This window comes from Ictidomys tridecemlineatus, chromosome X (genome assembly GCF_052094955.1).
Source record: "Ictidomys tridecemlineatus isolate mIctTri1 chromosome X, mIctTri1.hap1, whole genome shotgun sequence".
Classification (NCBI taxonomy): Eukaryota; Metazoa; Chordata; class Mammalia; order Rodentia; family Sciuridae; genus Ictidomys; species Ictidomys tridecemlineatus.
This window is the reverse complement of record NC_135493.1, coordinates 76,836,854-76,855,907: the sequence shown is the minus strand read 5'-3', so window position 1 is coordinate 76,855,907 and position 19,054 is coordinate 76,836,854. Positions and strand designations below refer to the sequence as shown.

Here is a 19,054-nt window from a genome sequence, read left to right as displayed (position 1 = left end):
TGCTTGCCTCATATCCACAAGGCCCTGGGTTTGATCCCCAGCAACACACACACACACACACACACAAAACAAACAAACAAAAAAACCCGAATACTGAAAATAATTGGATATTAAATATATCAATTCCTTTGCTAATACTAAAGAAGTATCCCTAAAATTAAAAAATTGATTGATGAATGTCATAACAAAATTCAATTGAGTTTAAACATTTAAATGTTTGACTTGGTATGTAGTTTGAGAAAGGAATTCGTAACTCTAAGACCAAATCAATATATTTGTTTTATATTCTTCTAAAGTGGCTTTCTCTCCCTTTTTTTTTTTTTTCGGGGGGGGGGCAGGGATAGGCTGGGGATGTTGAGGATTGAACCCAGGGCTTTGGGCATGTCAAGCATTTGTTCTATTGTTGAGCTATGCATGTGCATCATAATGTTGGTTATTCTAGCGCCTCCCCCATCTTTTAATTCTTCATGTTATTTATTTATTTATTTTAGTGATACTGGAGATTAAACCCAGTGCTTCCTGCATGCTAGGCAAGTGTTGCACCGCTGATCACTGCCCCAGATACCCTTTTTAAAATTTTATTCTGAGGCAGAGTTGCTAAGGCTTGCCTGGAACTTCTGTTCATCTTCTTCAGCCTCCCAAACAACTGGTATTATGGACCACTAGCTGGGATTATTAAAACTCCCAGTTTTAATCTGATTTTTTTTTTTAAATAATGAAAGGATTTACTTTTTCTTTTCTTTTTTTTTTTTAAGAGAGAGTGAGAGAGGAGAGAGAGAGATAGAGAGAATTTTTAATATTTATTTTTTAGTTCTCGGCGGACACAACATCTTTGTTGGTATGTGGTGCTGAGGATCAAACCCGGGCCGCACGCATGCCAGGCGAGCGCACTACCGCTTGAGCCACATCCCCAGCCCGGATTTACTTTTTCTTTATCCCAATTGGTTAAATATGTGTTCAATTTGTGAGTGAACCCATCCTTTGCTTTTGGATTCTTTTTCTTTTTTTTTTAAAGAGAGAGTGAGAGAGGGGAGAGAGAGAGAGAGAGAGAGAGAGTTTTTTTTTTAAATATTTATTTTTTAGTTCTCGGCGGACACAACATCTTTGTTGGTATGTGGTGCTGAGGATCGAACCCGGGCCGCATGCATGCCAGGCGAGCGCACTACCGCTTGAGCCACATCCCCAGCCCCGTTGGATTATTTTTCTGTTTTCAGAAATAGAAGCCATAAGATTAAAAAAATGCGGCTAAAAAGAACAAATATACTTCCTGTAAAAAGTCACTAGAAATGAAGTCAAAAGATAAGAAATTGGGAAAAAATATTTATAACACTATCAAGTAAATGTTAATCCTCATTAATATATAAAAATCTTCTAAAACATAAAGTCAGGAAACTCTAGTTAAAAATGAGTCATGGGGACTTGGGTTGTGCCTCAAGGGGTAGAGTGCTTACCTAGCATGCGTGAGACACTAGGTTCGATCCTTAGCACCACATAAAAGTAAGATTAAGATAACGATATTGTGTCCACCTAAAACTAAAAAAGTAAATATAAGGAAAAAAATGAGTCATGGCTTGAATAGGTAGTTCACAGGAAAACAAATGGCACTTAAATGTGAAAGAATATTCAAGTTTATTTGTAAGACAAGAGTAAAACAAAAGTACAGAAAGTTAATATTTGAGAACTTTGGAGACTGGAAAGATTGGCACTTGTAGAATGTTACAGTGCAAAAATTTGAACAGCATTTTTGACATTTATCAGAATTATAGTTTTCTATATTTTTTGATCTAGTGATCTCTCAGAATGATCCTATGTATCTGCAAATTTGATACAAAAATTGCATATGTAATCTTGGATTTCTTTGTGTGTGCGTGTGTGTGTGTGTGTGTGGGGGGGTACTGGTGGTTGAACCCAGAGAGGCATTCTACCATTGAGCTTCCTCCCCAGGTCTTTTGATTTTTATTTTGAGAGTGTCACTGGGTTGCTCAGAGTGGCCTCAAATTTGCTATCCTTCTTCCTCGGCCTCAATAGCTGGTATTATAGGCATGCATCACCATGTCTCATTTGATAACATTTATCAAATGTAGTAAAATAATGAAAGATAAGAACCCAAGAGACTAGATAAACTGATGCATTCACACAATGGAATACTAGAATGCTGTAATATTCAGTGAGGAAACAGTCTATGAAATAATAGGAAATTTAAAGAACATTAATTGAAAAACGTAAGGTGTGTAAAAGGTACTATATAAAGCTTCCTTTCTGGTAGAAAATGGATGAACTATATGTGTTCAGGTATTTAAAAAAAATTGATACTGCAATGTGAAAATAGTCATCTTTAAGTGCTGGGATAATGGGGCAGGTATATCCAGGGTAAGAATAAGAATTGTTTTTTGGTACATTGGATTGAACCCAGGGGTACTCGGCCACTGAGCTATATCCCCATCTCTATTTTTTATTTTATTTAGAGACAGGGTCTCTTATCACCTTGCCATTGTCGAGGCTGCCTTTGAGCTCGAGATCTTACTGCCTCAGCCTCCCAAGCAGCTGGGATTACAGGTGTCTGCCCCCTCCCGTGTCATAAGAATTTTCTATGTACAGTTGGAGTTCTTTTGGTAGAAGACTTGATATACCAGTATTTGTAAGGTCAGGTGATTTGTTTTTTTCTTTTTTTTGCGATAAGTATGAATAACATAAGAAAATTGCCATTTTTACATTTTTGTAGTGTAATTCATTGGCATTTTTCCTTCTTTTTTTTCCTTTTCTTTTTTTTTTTTAGGTCTGAGATTGGAACTCACGGCCTCACCCATGTTAGGCAAATGCTGTATTGCAAAGCCACATCCCCAGCTCTTTTTATTTTTTATTTTTGAAATGTGTGAACATATTATTTACTTTAAAATAATTTTCTAAGAAAAATGACATAATGCTTTTATTTATTTTTTCCAGTGCTGGGGGTTGAAACAAGAGCCTTCCCTGGTGGTCTACCAATAAGCTTCATCCTCAGCCCAATACCTTTAATGTTTGCTATAGTATTTCATGTATACTACTATATGTTTCTAAGGTGTATTATGTATAAACAATTATACATAATAACATACTTTTTAGTAGATTGGATGAATCTCTTAAAATCATTGAACTTCTACCATAGTCATAGAGGTCAAAGTGTCATATATTTTAGAATTTGTAGTGACTTGTTTGCTTTGCATTAATATTTGGGGGGGGTCTATATTAGGTTGGAAAAATTTAAGTTGGTCTGCCGTTTTGCGTTGCAATGCTTTTTTGCACTGATTTACTGTCAGCTTAGTAGAGATTTGGTTGTGGCTGCCACTATGTAAATTCAAAGAGGATGTCAACAAAGGGTTTTTGTCCTTTGAAATGCTATGACTCCAGCTCCTCTAACTGCCTGGTACATAGTAGATTCATAGTAAATGTTGAATAAGCATAAATAATGGATCTCTTACCATGTACATAATACCCTGCATATCATCCCATAAATGTAAATAGCATGTTATATATGTCTCATATGTTCATTTTTAGGTACTTGTACTAGTAACTATGTATGATAAATTTTTCAGTAAATGGTATGCATATTTAAAAATTTGATTTGATTACCCTTTGAAAATGTACCAATTTTACTGTCCCTCACAGATTACATATATTTTTAAAATCTATAGTACATGCAAATGGTAAATAGTATAAAATGCAATTTTTATAAAGTTGATCTAGGTGTAAATTTTCTTCCCAATCCTGATTTCTTAGTCCTCAACATTTTTTCCTTTTCCTCAGATTGTATGTATTATTAATTTCATGTTTGACCTTTCAGAGATAGTTTCTGCAAATACGACAGTAGTGTTATTATTAAGTCTACATATTATAGAAACTATAACTTAATAGGAACTGAAAAGTAACACTTAAGTCCCATTTTTGATAATGATATGTAAGGAAAAATGCAGGAGTAAATATATGAGTAAAATATACAATAAACAGATCATACCAACCATGCAGGGATGGTTTAATTTTAGGAAATCTGTTAGGTCAGAGGAAAATAAAATTATATGTGTAGCTCTATAAATGGAATTTTTTCTTAGTACTTTTATTATATAATTCATTTTTAAGTCATTGATCATTTGGATCTTATTTTGATCTCAGCAGCTGTATGAACTTATATTGGATTTCAAGTGATTGGACCAATGTTTGCTAAAAATGCTTTCTCATTTAACATTGCATGTATCAAACACTAAATTTACATTTACTTGGGTCTACATTTGGACGCACTGTTTTGTGTCATTGTCTTTTCCTGTGACAGTATAGAATTATTTGGATTGTGTTAAATATTATGTATGTTGTTCTTTGTTATACCAACTTTGTTCCCTGTCCATATTTCAATTTGTTCATGTGATGCTGTTCCCTTTATTCTAATTTTTTTATTCTGCTGCAATTATATTTGTATCAATTACTGTTCATCTTTATAGCTTTTGACTTCCTTACTTTAAGAGTTTACTAAAGTCATCTCCATCTTCAATGTTTTCACTATTGTGTTTTGTGTTAATTCTAGCTGGCCCTTTTATCTTTTCCTTCTACTACTTTATGTCTAGCAGCTGTCCTATAAGGTTGTCACATATATGGACCTTTCTAGTAGAATTACCTATAAAAATTAATATGTAGCGAAAAAATAAATATGTAGTAGGATTATTTTAACTATAATGTTTATAACAGTATAACAATGGCAGAGCTACATTAAAAACTGCATTAGGTAATATTTCATGATCTGTGCTTTCTTGCAGCCAATTGCTGCAATTTTTTTTTTTTTTTTTTTTGTACTGAAGATTGAATTCAGGGGCACTCCACCACTGAGCCACATCCTCAGCCCTATTTTGTATTGTATTCAGAGACAGGGTCTCACTGAGTTGCTAAGCTCCTCTCCCTTTTGCTGAGGCTGGCTTTGAACTTGAGATCCTCCTTTCTCAGGCTCTCGAGCCACTAGGATTACAGGTGTGTGCCACTATGCCTGGTTGCAAATTGCTTTTGTTCTTGGTTGAGTGATAAATAATTTTTATGGGTTATGTCATGACCATTATATTCATAATATTCTGCTTTGACATGGGTCTTTCCATGGCTTAAATAAGACCCCTTTTTCATACATAAGTCATTCAATTTTTATATTTTAAGTAGCATCATTTTTAGCATTTATCATGACTAGACTGAATGTCATAATATTTGGCTCTTAGTTTGAAATGAAAATGTATAGATACATTATTTATGTAATGTAATTTGTCTAACAGTTTACTTATTGACACGTCTTTAGGTTGTCCCTTTCACAAATAATGATGCAATGAAAACTTGATCCGTGTGTCCTTGTGTGAGTATTTCTAATAAGATTTCTATCTAACTAGAATAAGATATATTCCATGCTTGTATAATTATATTCAAATGCGTTCTGCTCTTAGGAATAACTAAAAAGAACCAATAAATTTTTTAAAATGCCAAAAAAAAACCTTAAAACAAAGATTTCTATATGTTGCATCTTTGGAAAAGCTGGTAAAAATATGAGCAGCTTTTATTTATTAAAATTCCTTTCACATTGCCTTCCCCAAAATGTTTTAATTTATACTACATAGTTTTTACCTAACCCCTTTATAGTTGCTTAAAAAATTTCCTTGTGCTTGCCCAGAATGCTTAAGGCCTTGGTCTTGATCCCTGGCACTAGGGGGAAAAATAAAAGAAAGACAGAAAATAAATTTCCTTCAAATATTACCACAGTATGGGACATTTATTTAACGGGTATTTTGACAATGTACCACATAACAATTTCTCCAAAACTTCCCCTGCACAACGGTCTCACTGGGAAATTATAAATTTCATTCACTTTATTTAATTTGTAAAGTCTAGTTTTTAGCACACAGAAAAGTCAAAATTTGTGTTATTTATTGATTAAGATTGGTGGGAGGTTGGATGTTCTTGTTCTCTTTATTTAAAATTTTGTTTCAGAATAACTTTTGATTTATGGAAAAGTTACAAAGATCGTACAGAGAATTCCCATTACATTAGTCTAGTGCTTTTGCCACTTCCACAATTGCCCCTCATCCCAGCTCTTGTTAACCTCTAGTATATTTTAAATTTCTGTGAATTTTCTTATTCTAGGTACCGCATATAATTGGTATTGTGTTCTCCTTCTGTGTGTAATTTCTCTTAGCACAATGTTTGAGGTTCATCTCTGTTGTAGCATGTAGAACTTCATTCTTTATGATGGCTGAAAAATATTTCATTATATATTTTCATGCCATTTTGTTTATCCATTGGTTTTGTTTATGTACCATTGTTTATATATATGTCACATATACGTTAGTATAGATGTGTTTACATAAAGCATTTTGTTTTTCTGCTATTTATGGATAGTGCTGCTTTAGAACATACATGTAATGCTTTTCTTTTTCTTTTTCTTTTTTGGTACCACTGAACCGCATCCCCAGCCTTTTTATATTTTATTTTGCTCAGTTGACTAGTGCCTCACTAAGTTGCTGAGGCTTGCTTTGGACTCCCAGAACTCCTGCCTCAGCCTCCCGAGCTGCTGGGATTATAGGCGTGTGCCACTACTTTCGGCTGTAATGCTTTTCTTAATTGTTACCACATCTTATTAAGGTAATTAATTTGGTCAGGTAAAGTGTATATTTGAGAATTATTTAACTCTTGGAATAAAAATTTGAAATTGATGCTGACCTATTAAGATACAACTTTGATCCACTGTAATTATGAGTGGATCCACTCATAATTGGATCCATTCATAATCATGAGTGGATCAATGTATTAGTATACGTTATCCAAAAATTAACATGAACATTTTCTTATTCTGGATATGATATCTTTGGAATCATTGTCTATTCTTCTTGATTAAAATGAAATAATCTTATTGAGTAAATAGTGTTATGTAATTTAAAAATATCTTTTTTTAACTGTCTTTAATATAGTTAGATGTGTTCTGTAAAATTGATGTCAACTCCCCGAATCTCTTTTCTTTCCTTTTTTTTCTTCCTGTTCTCTGTATTCTCTTGAGGGCCTAGTTAATTTCTGTAGGGAAGAATATGTTTAAATCTATATCTGTCGTTCAGATTTACATGGATTCTGTTTCGTTTACCCCAATATACTATGTCTAAAAAAATTATAATAGATATAGTTACTTATTTTCAAAATTTGAAAAGGAGCATATCACAATTAATGAAAGCATTTGTAGAATGTCATATTTGTACTGTATTTCTTTCTTTCTTTTTTTTTTTTAAAAGAAAGTGAGAGAGGGAGAGAGAGAAAGAGAGAGAATTTTAATATTTATTTTTTTAGTTATTGGCGGACACAACATCTTTGTTGGTATGTGGTGCTGAGAATCGAACCCGGGCCGCACGCATGCCAGGCGAGCGCGCTACCGCTTGAGCCACATCCCCAGCCCTGTATTTCTTTCTAATGTGTACATATCATTAATGTTTTAAGATGGCTCTTATGAGAAAATTTTCCTGTCTTTAGATATATGAGTACATAAAGATCTCTTAATTTGGATCATGATTGATTGATTTAGGACATTTCCATCCTTTTTAATCATTGAGAAAGTTTTTAGTTTGAATATAACAGTGCAGTTAGGATACTCATTGAAAACATGTTTGTATGCATATATCCCTGACAGTTTCTTTTATTATAAACTGAAGTTATTAGAGACTTGATTTGACCGAGAGTGAGGAATAATTGCCAGGGGTAATTAGACCGCTGTTAACCAGATATTGGTCATATATTCACACTTCATTCCTTCACACTTTCTTCATTCTTCCTACTGAAACACATAAGCTTCCTGTGCCCTGCTATTATGCACCATTCTTTGCCTTTTGTTCAGCACTTTTTGTTTACTAGGATTGGGTTCTGTTCATTTCTCTTTTATTGGATGATTTTCATTTTTTTCTCATTGTTCTGGAGGTTAAACTCAGAGCCTCATCCTTGGTAGGTAAGCACTTTATCACTGAACTATGTGCCTTGCCCTCACTGGATAATTTTAATGAATTTTAGTGTTTGCAAGATGATTCTGCGCTCTTGATCTGCTTTTCCAGCACTTTATACCAAATACAACTGCATTCATTCCTTCTCATTTAAATACCTATTAATCATATCTCATCTACTTGTTATGTTCTAGATAACAGTGTTTTCTTGTTTAGTATTTTTTTTATATTATTGTCTTTTGATAATGATAGTGACCATTACTTGAGCACACTTTAAGTGTTTAACATGTGTAATAATGGTTTTTATGGAAGTAAATTCTAATTTGATCTCTTAATTTTTCAGATCGGGTAATTGAGGTCAAATACACTCAGTAACATTGCTCCCAAATGTCAGAGTGAAGACTCTCTCTCATTATCAATGATGCTTAAGTTGGAGGTAAAAAGTGAGGTCCTCTTCAATTTCTTGTGATGATTGTGCTTCTAGGAATATCAGCAAAGGAGAAACAGAAAAGTTTATAGCATACTAACATTATGATTAACTGCTAGTAGAACACTTGAATGTATCAATTATTTCCACATTTGATTTTCAAACCAGGCAAGTACATACAGAAGAGACCTTTATTGGGTGTTTTGTTTTGTTTTGTTTTAGTACTGGGGTTTGAACCCAGGGATGTTTTACCAATGAACTAATACCCCAGTTCTTTTCATTTTTATTTTGAGACCAGGGCTTGGCAAGTTGCTGAGGCTGACCTTGATCTTATGAACCTTCTTGCTCAGCCTCTTGGTTATTATAGGTGTGCACTACCTTGCCTGGAACAGAAATAACCTTTAAAACGCCATTTCTTCCTCAATGTTGGTTCATTTTTTAGGAACAGTCAGACCTGTAAATAATTCTGATTGTCTCTAATTGATTCAATCACCTCACCAACTGCAATGTTCACTGTTGTTTTCATTACATTTCAAAGATAGGACATCAAACAAATGGAAGTTTAGAACTTGGCCAAGGACGGCTAGTTACTGTAACCCATTTTTGAACCTATGTCTTTTGGAGCAAAAAAGCACAACTTTTTTCTGTTTTTTTTTTTTTCTCCCCTGAGCGGTATTGGGATTTGAACCCATGGCTCATGCATGGTAAGCAAGCGCTCGACCACTGAACTGCCTCCTTAGCTCCTTTTTTTGAAAAAAAATTTCAATTTAAGATTTTGGTAAGTTGCCCAGGTGACCTCAAACTCAGTCCTATTGCCTCACAGTCTCCTGAATAACTGGGATGATAAGTAGTAACCTAATTCTTAATTGTTCCAGTTGTTGTATAGTGTCATCTTTGGACTTTTCTAGAATCCCTTGATGTTGCTGTTGTTTCTTCTCATGACGAATGTCTCTTATAAACACGTTTTTGCAGCTTAACTTCACTCCATGGAAGAATCTTTTTAACATGAGACTTGTTCCTTAGGGTTCCATTGGCTTTCAAAGTTAGAGGATTGCTTTTTGATTCTTTCATTTGGCTATTAAGACAGATTCTTAAAGGAGTTTACCTGCCATTAAGTCAGCTGTTTTGCCCTAGATGTTTCTTTCCACATTCAGTTCCCTTTACCTTCAGGTCTTCAGCCTCCATTTAACTTCCTATCTTATGCACCGAGCATTGCAACATTATGTCAGATGAGGAAACATTCCATCAAGTAACCGGGAATATTGCTGTGAAGAGGGCTGTCTTTTTGTAAGAGGGGTGAGTTTTAATTCATTTAAGCTGTAGAACAAGTCATAAATTGTAATGCATTGCTTAATTGTCTTATTTATAAAGAAAACCCATTAATAATATAACTGTATTATTCCAAATCAAACATTTTATGTCTATGTATCTGTTTATTATTATCTATTCTAGGCCTTGTACATAGTCTCTTCTCCACATCCTCTAACGATTTTATTATTAATATTAATATCACATACATTGTACAGATAAGTGTGAATTTGAGAGGAAATAATTTGGACAAGATTCGAATGCCCCTGTCTCCCGCCTTTTTGTACTAGAAATTGAACCCAGGAGTGCTTAACCACATTCCTAGGGCCCCCTCCCCCTCTTTTTGTGGTGCTGGGAATTGAACCCAGGGCCTTGTGCATTCAACGTAAGCACTCCACCAACTGAGCTATATCCCCAGCCCCCCCTAACCCCTTTTTAAAATTTTATTTTGAGACAGGGTCTCACTAAGTTGCTTAGTGCCTCACTAAGTTGCTGGCTTTGAACCTGTGATCTTCCTGCCTTGACCTCCTGACCCACTGGGATTACAGGTGTGCGCCACCACACCTGGCTCAGAATGCCTTTAAGTTACGGTTTATATTTACAGGCCCAATTCATAGCAATTTATATTGCCCAAGGAAGCTTCAAATTATTTAGAATATAACTAAGGAAAAGAAGTGTGTATAATCTTCATATACTTAAATTTCCCAATATTTACCCTAATAAGATTATATATAAATACTGACATACTGAGAGAATGCTCCATAGTGATTTAGGGAGCCCTTGGTAGGTTTCCCCCATTTATCTTTTTTTAAATTTTTTTTTTTATTTTTTAGTTGTAGTTGGACACAATACCTTTATTTTATTTATTTATTTTTATGTAGTGCTGAGGATCAAACCCAGGGCCTTGCATGTGCTAGGCAAGCATTCTACTGCTGAGTCACACCCTCAGCCCTCCCTCATATATCTTTAGCCTGATACAGTATCTCCAGTGTCCTCTCATTATCCCAGTGCCAATGGAAGTTAGAAGTTGCTTTGTTTCACCCTGACCCCTGAGCAATGCCAGACATCACAGATTATAATCATTTACTGTGCCATCGGATGCCTAATGTCCCCTTATACTAAACCTTAGCTGGGAGGTAATTTTCACTATAGTGGGTAAGGTGGTATCACAAGAACTGATTTGGCATTAGACTTTGACATTTTGTGCAGGCTTGTGCTTCTTCAGAAGACCTGTTGCATCTTTAGAAAATTGATCCAAGTGCTTTGGGGCCACTGCTACCCCATGTTCTGGGTTTGGCGGTACCCTTACAGAACCTCAAGGTAAAGGGTATGTGATTTGAGAAGGGAAATATGCAAGTCCATTGTGTACAGTATGAGCTCAACAGATTACCTAATTAGGCCTCATCAGTTTTTAGGTGTGACCACTGAGACCTGGGGTTTAGTGTGATGTGGCTTCTATAGGCTTCCGAGAAGTAGATTCAGAATTCAAGCAAACTGCATTAGCCCATCCAGTACTTTTCATTTTTGAAGTTGAAGGGTTTTAAGAGTCTTAACTTCTCATTTATTAAGTAACAGAAGGGAAATAGTAGGAGCCAGATAGTGAATTGATAATATGTGGGTAGGGAGGATAACTAAGGATTTGGCACAAGAGAGAAAGATGATCCATCTGGAATTTGTTTCAGAGAAGAAAAAGCTGCATAGTGGTTTGAAGACATTGAGCATCATTCCAAGAAGAAACATGATCTCAGCAGTCATCTTCAAATCACCCCCAATCCTGCCCCCATCTTGTTGAGAAAGCATAGCCCCACTTTTACCTATTTAATGCTGGTTCTATATATTTCGTGTGTGTGTGTGTGTGTGTGTACACGCTGAAACATTGAATAAGGGAACATTCATTTAGTTTGCTAGAGCAGAGTAGAAGGGAGTGTTTTTCTTTGGTATTGGAATGTGGTGCCAATGGAAGCAGCAGAGGGGGAGGTACTTGGGAAGGAGCAGCAAGGGGGAAGGATGCATATCCTGTAGAATCAGTGGTCACAGGTTTTTATAAAACATCAACTGTTCCCCACCCCACCCCCAGTGATAATTGTAGTTCTGTTGCCAAGCCCTATCTAACAAGTATTGTGGTTATTAGTAGTGACTTTGAGGAAAAAATTACTCTTTTGCAACTTCCCATTTCACTTCCAACTTGGTCAGTTTGCTAGGTAAGAAGTTCCAAGTTGTGATGGCAAAATTATTATATCCAGACTTACTCTCTTCCCTTTCCCTAGCTTCTAGTGCCTTATTGGGTTTGATGTGCTCCTGTGTCCTATCAGTGCTTTCTGAGTAGTTTTGTATTCAGTTTCTGGGTTGATGGGATAAGAGAGAGAGTAAGGCTAAAATGGGGAAGTTGGGCTGTGTTAAAATCTTAACGATTTCTTGTGGATTTCACATATTTCAGAAGATATTAATACAACTAAAGATATTAGGGACTCTCTGCTTCAACAACTTGGCTTTAAGAACTCCTTGTTTCCCATGTTTTACACTTGATATGTTTAAGAAAAGTTAACTGAATAGTTTCATTGATCCCAGAACTATATTCATGCCAAAGAGGAAGCCAATCCTTTTCAAAAAAGATGCAAATACCTCCATAAGATGATAAATACCAATGTCCATTTTCTCCCCCAGGGAATAATACACCATTTAAACTAGGCTTTTAGTCACCTATATGTAGTATCGTTGAAACTCCAGGTGTCCCTTTTTATGGAAACTAGAAAGGGTATCTTTAGCTTAATCCTGCTTCTCAGGAGCTTCTGCTTCGCACTGTCAGGCAAGTGCCCCAACACATTCTGATCTTTTCATGTTTATTTTGGGGATTTGTTGCATATTAGATTTTAAGTTAGTACAGTAGTGCAGTTTGTATTTTGAGTTAGGGGTCTTATCTGGGATTCCAAAATAAAAGATTTAAGAAATTCCATGTGTTGTTAGGACCAAGTATGTGGTAGATTATAGCGTGATGATTTTGTACCAGAAGATTCTTGTGTTCATCAACCTCAATGTCTGCAAAAAGTTTTTCCAATGAAGACAACAAAGAATAGCCCTCAATTCATCTGCAGGAGGAATGAGCCTGAAAATAGCGCCCTCTGCTTGTGCTGCACATAGCCAAATCAGCTCTATGATGCTCAGAAACATTGAGAAAGGTAATCCCCGTATACTGCCAAATGGAATGGCCAATGCAACTAGTGTTCTATACTCTATATTAAGTTATCAGTCCTTTGATTGGATGAGATATTTATTTTGCTCAGTTTTTAGGGCCCTGAAAGCTTCCTTTGCACTTACCAGTTCAAATTCCTACATTACCACATGTTAAAAATAGTCAAGAAAATAGTGATTTATTTTAGCTTCTAAAGTTACATAGTGGCCCTGGTAAATGAACCTGCTTCCGAATCTTTTAATTTAGACCCTAGCTCATAAAATGTTTTCAACCAAAAAGGATTGGGTTTTATGCATGGGGTACTTCATGTAGTCTGGGGGTGCTTTCCCACAAGTGGGGGGGGAATAAATACTTTTTTCTGTGTCCTTGGAGTGAGGGTGGGATCCATGTATATACTTACCTGTTTGGCTGTCTGCATAATGCGAAGGAGCCCCATGTTGCAGCACAGAAGATTTTTCATCGTTGGATGTTAAGGTTAGTTTTCTTTCATTGGTCCTTCTCTAACTTGGACTAAAGTATGTAATGTAGAAATACATAGGTGTCCATGTTATTTTAACATAGAAATCAGAGACTTATCAGAATATTAAATGTTCTGTGACACCTAATAAAAAATCCAGAATTGCCTAATTACAGCACTTCATGAAGTGTTAACTAAGATGAACTAGACAGCAGAACTTTGGATGAGTGTTTACCAAAACTATCAGAAAATACACAACAGTACTAAGTCCTAAAAAGTTGATGGATTTTTTTTTTTTTTTTTGGTAAATAGAAGGTCTTTGCTGTCTTGTCCAGACTGGCCTCTATCTCATGGCCTCCTGGCTTAGTATTGCTTGGAATGCAGGTGCACTCCACTGCTTACCTTATTGGAATTCTTAGTGATTTGTGCCCATTTTTACTTGCTTTCTGAAAAAGTTCTGATATAATTTTTTCTGGTACGGAGTGCTCCTGCTCTTGGGGAGCCATATGTTTGCCTATTGGTGAAATGATAGATCTAAGGGTAATTTTTCTGCAAGTGGGCACGAAATTGTTTAGTAAGAGCAGTAAAATTTTTTGCCTCTTTGCCAACTGGGTACCATCTGTTGTGGTTCTGAAACTTCCCTTGGTTGGCTAGTTCATATTTGAACCAGTTAATAATTCTACTATGTTAAGTGACTTACTGTTGTCAAACATTCTGTCTAGGACATAAGGTTAAACAGGCTAAGACTTAACGCTGGTAGTATAGCTAAGATTTCTTACCAATTTTTCATAAATACTTGTGAAATATTTTGGCTGCTAAAGAGGAATATTGCTGCCCTATCCTGTTTTAATCATTGTGCATCTGCCCCTCCAATGTATTTAAAGGGTACTACAGTACACGCTGCTTTGCTACAGAATTGCCAATATACACTGTTGGAGAACTACTATCCTGAAGTAGGGTAAACAACTTTAAAAAGTTAATACTCTACTTTTTAGCTTCATTGATATTTCAAATTGGATTTAAAACCTAATTGATAGCTAAACTAGGCAAATGGAGTATTCTGGAGTAGGATTATAATGAGTTTTCCATTTTTGACTCCTGTGTGTATGGAAACAATGGAATACTTTCAAATGCAGTTGCATGGGTTTAGCTTTTAGAAATAACTGGTATAGAAGTATCTTCTGAAGTTTAAACCCAGTGTGTTTAGCAGTACATTGTTTTACTAGTAATAAAACCAAAAGGGCTTATTTCCAGGAGATGCATGTTCATACTCACTTATACATAGTGATTGTCTAGTCATACTACCTTTCTAGGTGCACTGTCCTCCATTTACATTTAACTAATCCATCTAGTTAGTAGGCATTTTTATTTCCATCCTGTGCAATAAATTTGCTCAATAAGATGAAAGATTTGCCTGTTTTTTGTTTTTGTTTCTCCTTTAGTACTAGAGATTGAACACAGGATAGCTTTACCACTGAGGTACATCCCCACCCATTAAAAAAAATTTACTTTGAGACAATCTTGCTAAGAAATTTAGGTTGGCCTCAAACTTGTGATCTTCCTGTCTCAGCCTCCCAAGCTTCTGGGATTACAGGAATATGCCACCATGCTCATATTGGCACCTGGTTTTGAAACTGTAAACTACTAATAAGATCATTCATAGTCCCTATTGTAAGTTTCATTACCATATGTCAGTTTTGTTTGGGATATTTAGTCTTGTAATTTGAGAAACTGATAATGGATACACATCAAACTTGGTTACCTATACTTTGTCAAATGTGTTATCAACATTTATGTTACTAATGTAAAGTCTTAACTTTAGCCAACTACATTCTACAGATTATACAAAGAACTAATTTCTCAGTTGTCACATTAGGACATTATTTGCAAATTTCTAATACTTAAAAATCACAGTGTATTAGGTTTCTTCTCTTCCATGGTCTTTTTTGTTGTTTCTTTATCCTGGAGTTTTTTTTTTTTTAATATTTGATTTTTGGGTGGACTCAATATTCTTTATTTTATTTTTATGTGGTGCTGAGAATTGAACCCAGGGCCTCACGCATGCTAGGTGAGCACGCTACCACTTGAGCCACATCCACAGCCCAATCCTGGAGTTTTAACACAGGCCCTCTATTACTGAGCTATACACCAACCCTTTTTCTTTTATTCTTTTGGTACTAGGGATTGAACTCAGGGGCATATTACCACTGAACTACTTCCTCATCCATTTTTATTTTGAGACGGGGTCTCACTAAGTTGCTGAAGCTGGCCTTCAGCTTGCAATACTGCCTCTGCCTTCAAAGATGCTGAAAATACAGGCATGTCACCACTAGCTATTAAAGGCTTCTGAACTAAATTATTCAATGTAAATATATTTTCATAATTTATGTACCTGTATGCTTTTTAAAATTTTTTGGGGGAGGGGGTTATTATTTTCCTTTGAATTTTTGTTAATGTTCGGTAGAATTTCACTACCAGTCATATATTTTTAACATGTCTAAATCTCAAACTTGGTTCTACATTTTGAAGAAAATACGCATTACCACGAATCGTCGAAATGGGATTGTTCTTCATCCTGCATTGCCTCCATTGGCAATATTGAAAACAAAAAAATTTATCGATAAATGTATTTGTTGAACAATATATTAAAAAATATGTTGAACAATCAACATTTAATGTAGAGGTATATATGCTTTGGGTCCTTTAGCTTCAAAATTTCATAACAGCATTTGGTTTATTACTATTGTGATTCGGAAGTAATTTTTCACCAACTGTAGCCCATCATTGGTAGTATGTGTTTTTCCTGTCATAAATGTACATTTCAAGTTTGGAGCTCCTTTGGAGTAATGAGCCGGAAATTTTGTACTCAATTTGCCCATATAGCAGTGTTATTTAGCTGGAGATAGTCTAAAATTGGGAATCCAAGTTTGGTTCTAGTTAATGGGAATCTTCATACAAACAAAAATTGTTTTGAGAAAAATTGTTTTGTAATCTATGTATAGGTGAATTTAGTTGAAAATATGGACCGATTTTTTTTTTTTTTTGGTTCTCATATTGTGTGTCGGGGCCAATAGTTAATTCCAATTGATAATAGGGAACTAAAATGATGTTCAGTTTTCGTAAGTTGCTAAATATTGGTCTTTTCCAGATTTGTCTTTGAATTCTGACCACATAGTACACCTAACAAAAATCCTGTTGAACTCAGTATGTACCATGTAGTATTTTCTTTTCTTTTTTTATTTTTAAGATGGTTGGAAGTTCATGTGTATTCTGGAAGGTAGTTCCATTAGTAAAACAGTTTAATGGCTGAGTGCTATGAAGCCAAAAATGGATTGAAATTGGTAGAGAACTTTTTAGTTTTTGTAGTCTAATTTTTTTTAACTTTTAAAAAAATGCCTCTATTTTATTTGTTTATTTTTATGTCATGCTGAGGATTGAACCCAGTGCCTCACACATGCTAGTCAAGTGCTCTGCCGCTGAGCTATACTGCCCCAGCCCTTATATTGTAATTTTTTACTGTCATTTTTTATTGTTTTAATATGCTATTAAGTCTTTAAGTCCTTGTAAAAGTAAGAGCCATGTAAATTAACTTAGTAGTATGTTAACTAGTATTGACATGTATAGATTTGTAGTAAGACATTTTCCCTAGTTCGTGATGCCCCTGGCACAAACATTGTATCAGAAATTGCTCCCAAATTTTGTTGTAGAATTTCCACATGATTCCACTAGTTTGTTAAGTATCCTTTATTATTGGGATTGAACCCAGGGACGCTTAACCACTGAGTCACATCCCCATCCATTTTTTAAAAAATATTTTTTAGTTGTACTTGGGCACAATACCATTATTTCACTTGTTTATTTTTGTATGTGGTGCTGAGGATCGAACCAGGGTCTCCCACGTGGGAGGTGAGTGCTCTACTGCTGAGCCACAACCCCAGCCCCCATCCCTTTTTGTATATTACTTAGAGATAGGGTCTCAAGGAGTTGCTTAAGGCCTTGCTAAATTACTGAGGCTGGCTTTGAACTCTCTATCCTCCTACCTTAGCTTCCTAAGCTACTGGGATTATAGGCATGCACCATTGCACCCAGCACCTGGCCTAGTTTTTTTTTTTTTTTTTTTTAAATATTTATTTTTTAGTTCTCCACGGACACAACATCCTTGTTGGTATGTGGTGCTGAGGATCGAACCCCGGCCGTACGCATGCCAGGCGAGCGCGCTACCGCTTGAGCCACATCCCTAGCCCGAGAGAGAGAATTTTAATGTTTATTTTTTAGTTCTCGCTGGACACAACATCTTTGTTTGTATGTGGTGCTGAGGATCGAACCAGGGCCCCACGTATGCTAGGCGAGCGCGCTACCCCTTGAGCCACATCCCCAGCCCCCCTGGCCTAGTTTTTAATGGTAACTTTATCTAGTAAGGAAAATTGCTGATTGTACTTTTTTCAAAATTCTTTATTGTTTCTTTTTTTTTGTTATTTTTCCATGTGAACTTTAGAAACCGCCTGTGAGGTGTTCGTCAGAAATATCATTTGTTTTTCAACTGAAACGGAATTGAATTTATATAGGTTAATTTTGAGAGGTATCATTTTACCATCTTCCATATGTTAATGTGGTAAGTCTTTTTATTCAAGTCTTATTACCTTCAATGTTTCTTAGTTTTTGAATGAAATAGACACTTAGGAACTACAACTCTGATTGAGATGTAGAAGATGTCATCTGCATAGACTAGGGCTCATTGAAGGCCATTCAGTATGTTTTGAGATTGATGTTACCATTTCTTCTAGAAGTTCCAAGAAACCTGCCTTATTTATAAAAATGTTTTATATTCCTGGTTTGGGTAAGTGTACAAATGTGAGCTAATTTTAGGAAAATTGCATAGTGAACCATTTGTTTTGGTAATGTCAGCATCCTCTTCACTTTTAGCTTTCCATGTAGAAGTACTTCCTTCATCCTGTAGTTTCCTGGAGCTTTAGAGCTCATTGTCAATAGGATTTGTAGCACTTGATGATCTTTATATCTTCTAATAGAGAGCTAAATGGTTGTCTTCCTGGAAAATATTTAGAACTAGGGAGGTAAGAATTCTGTTATTTTTGGTGGTTTTATTTCTGTGTTAAGGACAATTCTGATAGGGAGTTAAAGGACTTGCATGATTCAGAAGTGATCTGACCTTAAATCCTCTGAGAAGCATCATAGGAATTAGTACTGTTTATTTTGTAGGGAAGGACTCAAAAGAGTTAAGTGCTGCGTTTTCAGGTCAGGGATGGTTGGATTTTGCTGCTTTTCCAGGCAGTTGTAATTAATGGAAAAGTAGATTTAAGAACTGTTTAGCTAGCACAGTGGCATACCTGTAATCCTTGCTGAGGCAGGAGGATCTTAAATTCAAAGCCAACCTTAGCAACTTATTGAGACCTAATCAACTCAGTGGGAAAAGGGTTGGCAATGTACCAAAGTGGCTACATATCCCTGGGTTCAATCCCTGGTACCAAAAAAAAAAAAAAAAAAAAAATCAAAAAAGATCTATCTAAAGATTCAGAGACTCTGAAGTGATACCTACAAATTTAAGTGACAACTTTTGATCAAATTTGAGGATTTCCTTCTATGGAATTCAGATTTGGATTACACGCACTTGAAGGTCACTTTTTTTTTTTTTCTCTCCTTGTGATGCTCAGGATGTACCTAGGGCCTTATATATGCTGGGCCAG

General features: G+C 35.6%; 1 non-coding gene across 50 annotated transcripts in view; it reads left to right on the top strand.

Moving 5' to 3' along the window:
- Positions 1-19,054, top strand: part of LOC101960618 (uncharacterized) — a 401,529-nt gene that overhangs the window by 32,001 nt on the left and 350,474 nt on the right. For 45 of the 50 annotated variants that reach the window (XR_013431556.1, XR_013431545.1, XR_013431566.1 and 42 more), the window contains 4 exons: positions 5,303-5,356; positions 6,468-6,636; positions 8,314-8,406; positions 9,568-9,693. The exons of the other annotated variants lie outside the window; for them this stretch is intronic. This is a non-coding gene — a transcript (uncharacterized LOC101960618). The remainder of the gene's footprint in view (positions 1-5,302; positions 5,357-6,467; positions 6,637-8,313; positions 8,407-9,567; positions 9,694-19,054) is intronic. 50 annotated transcript variants of the gene reach the window in all.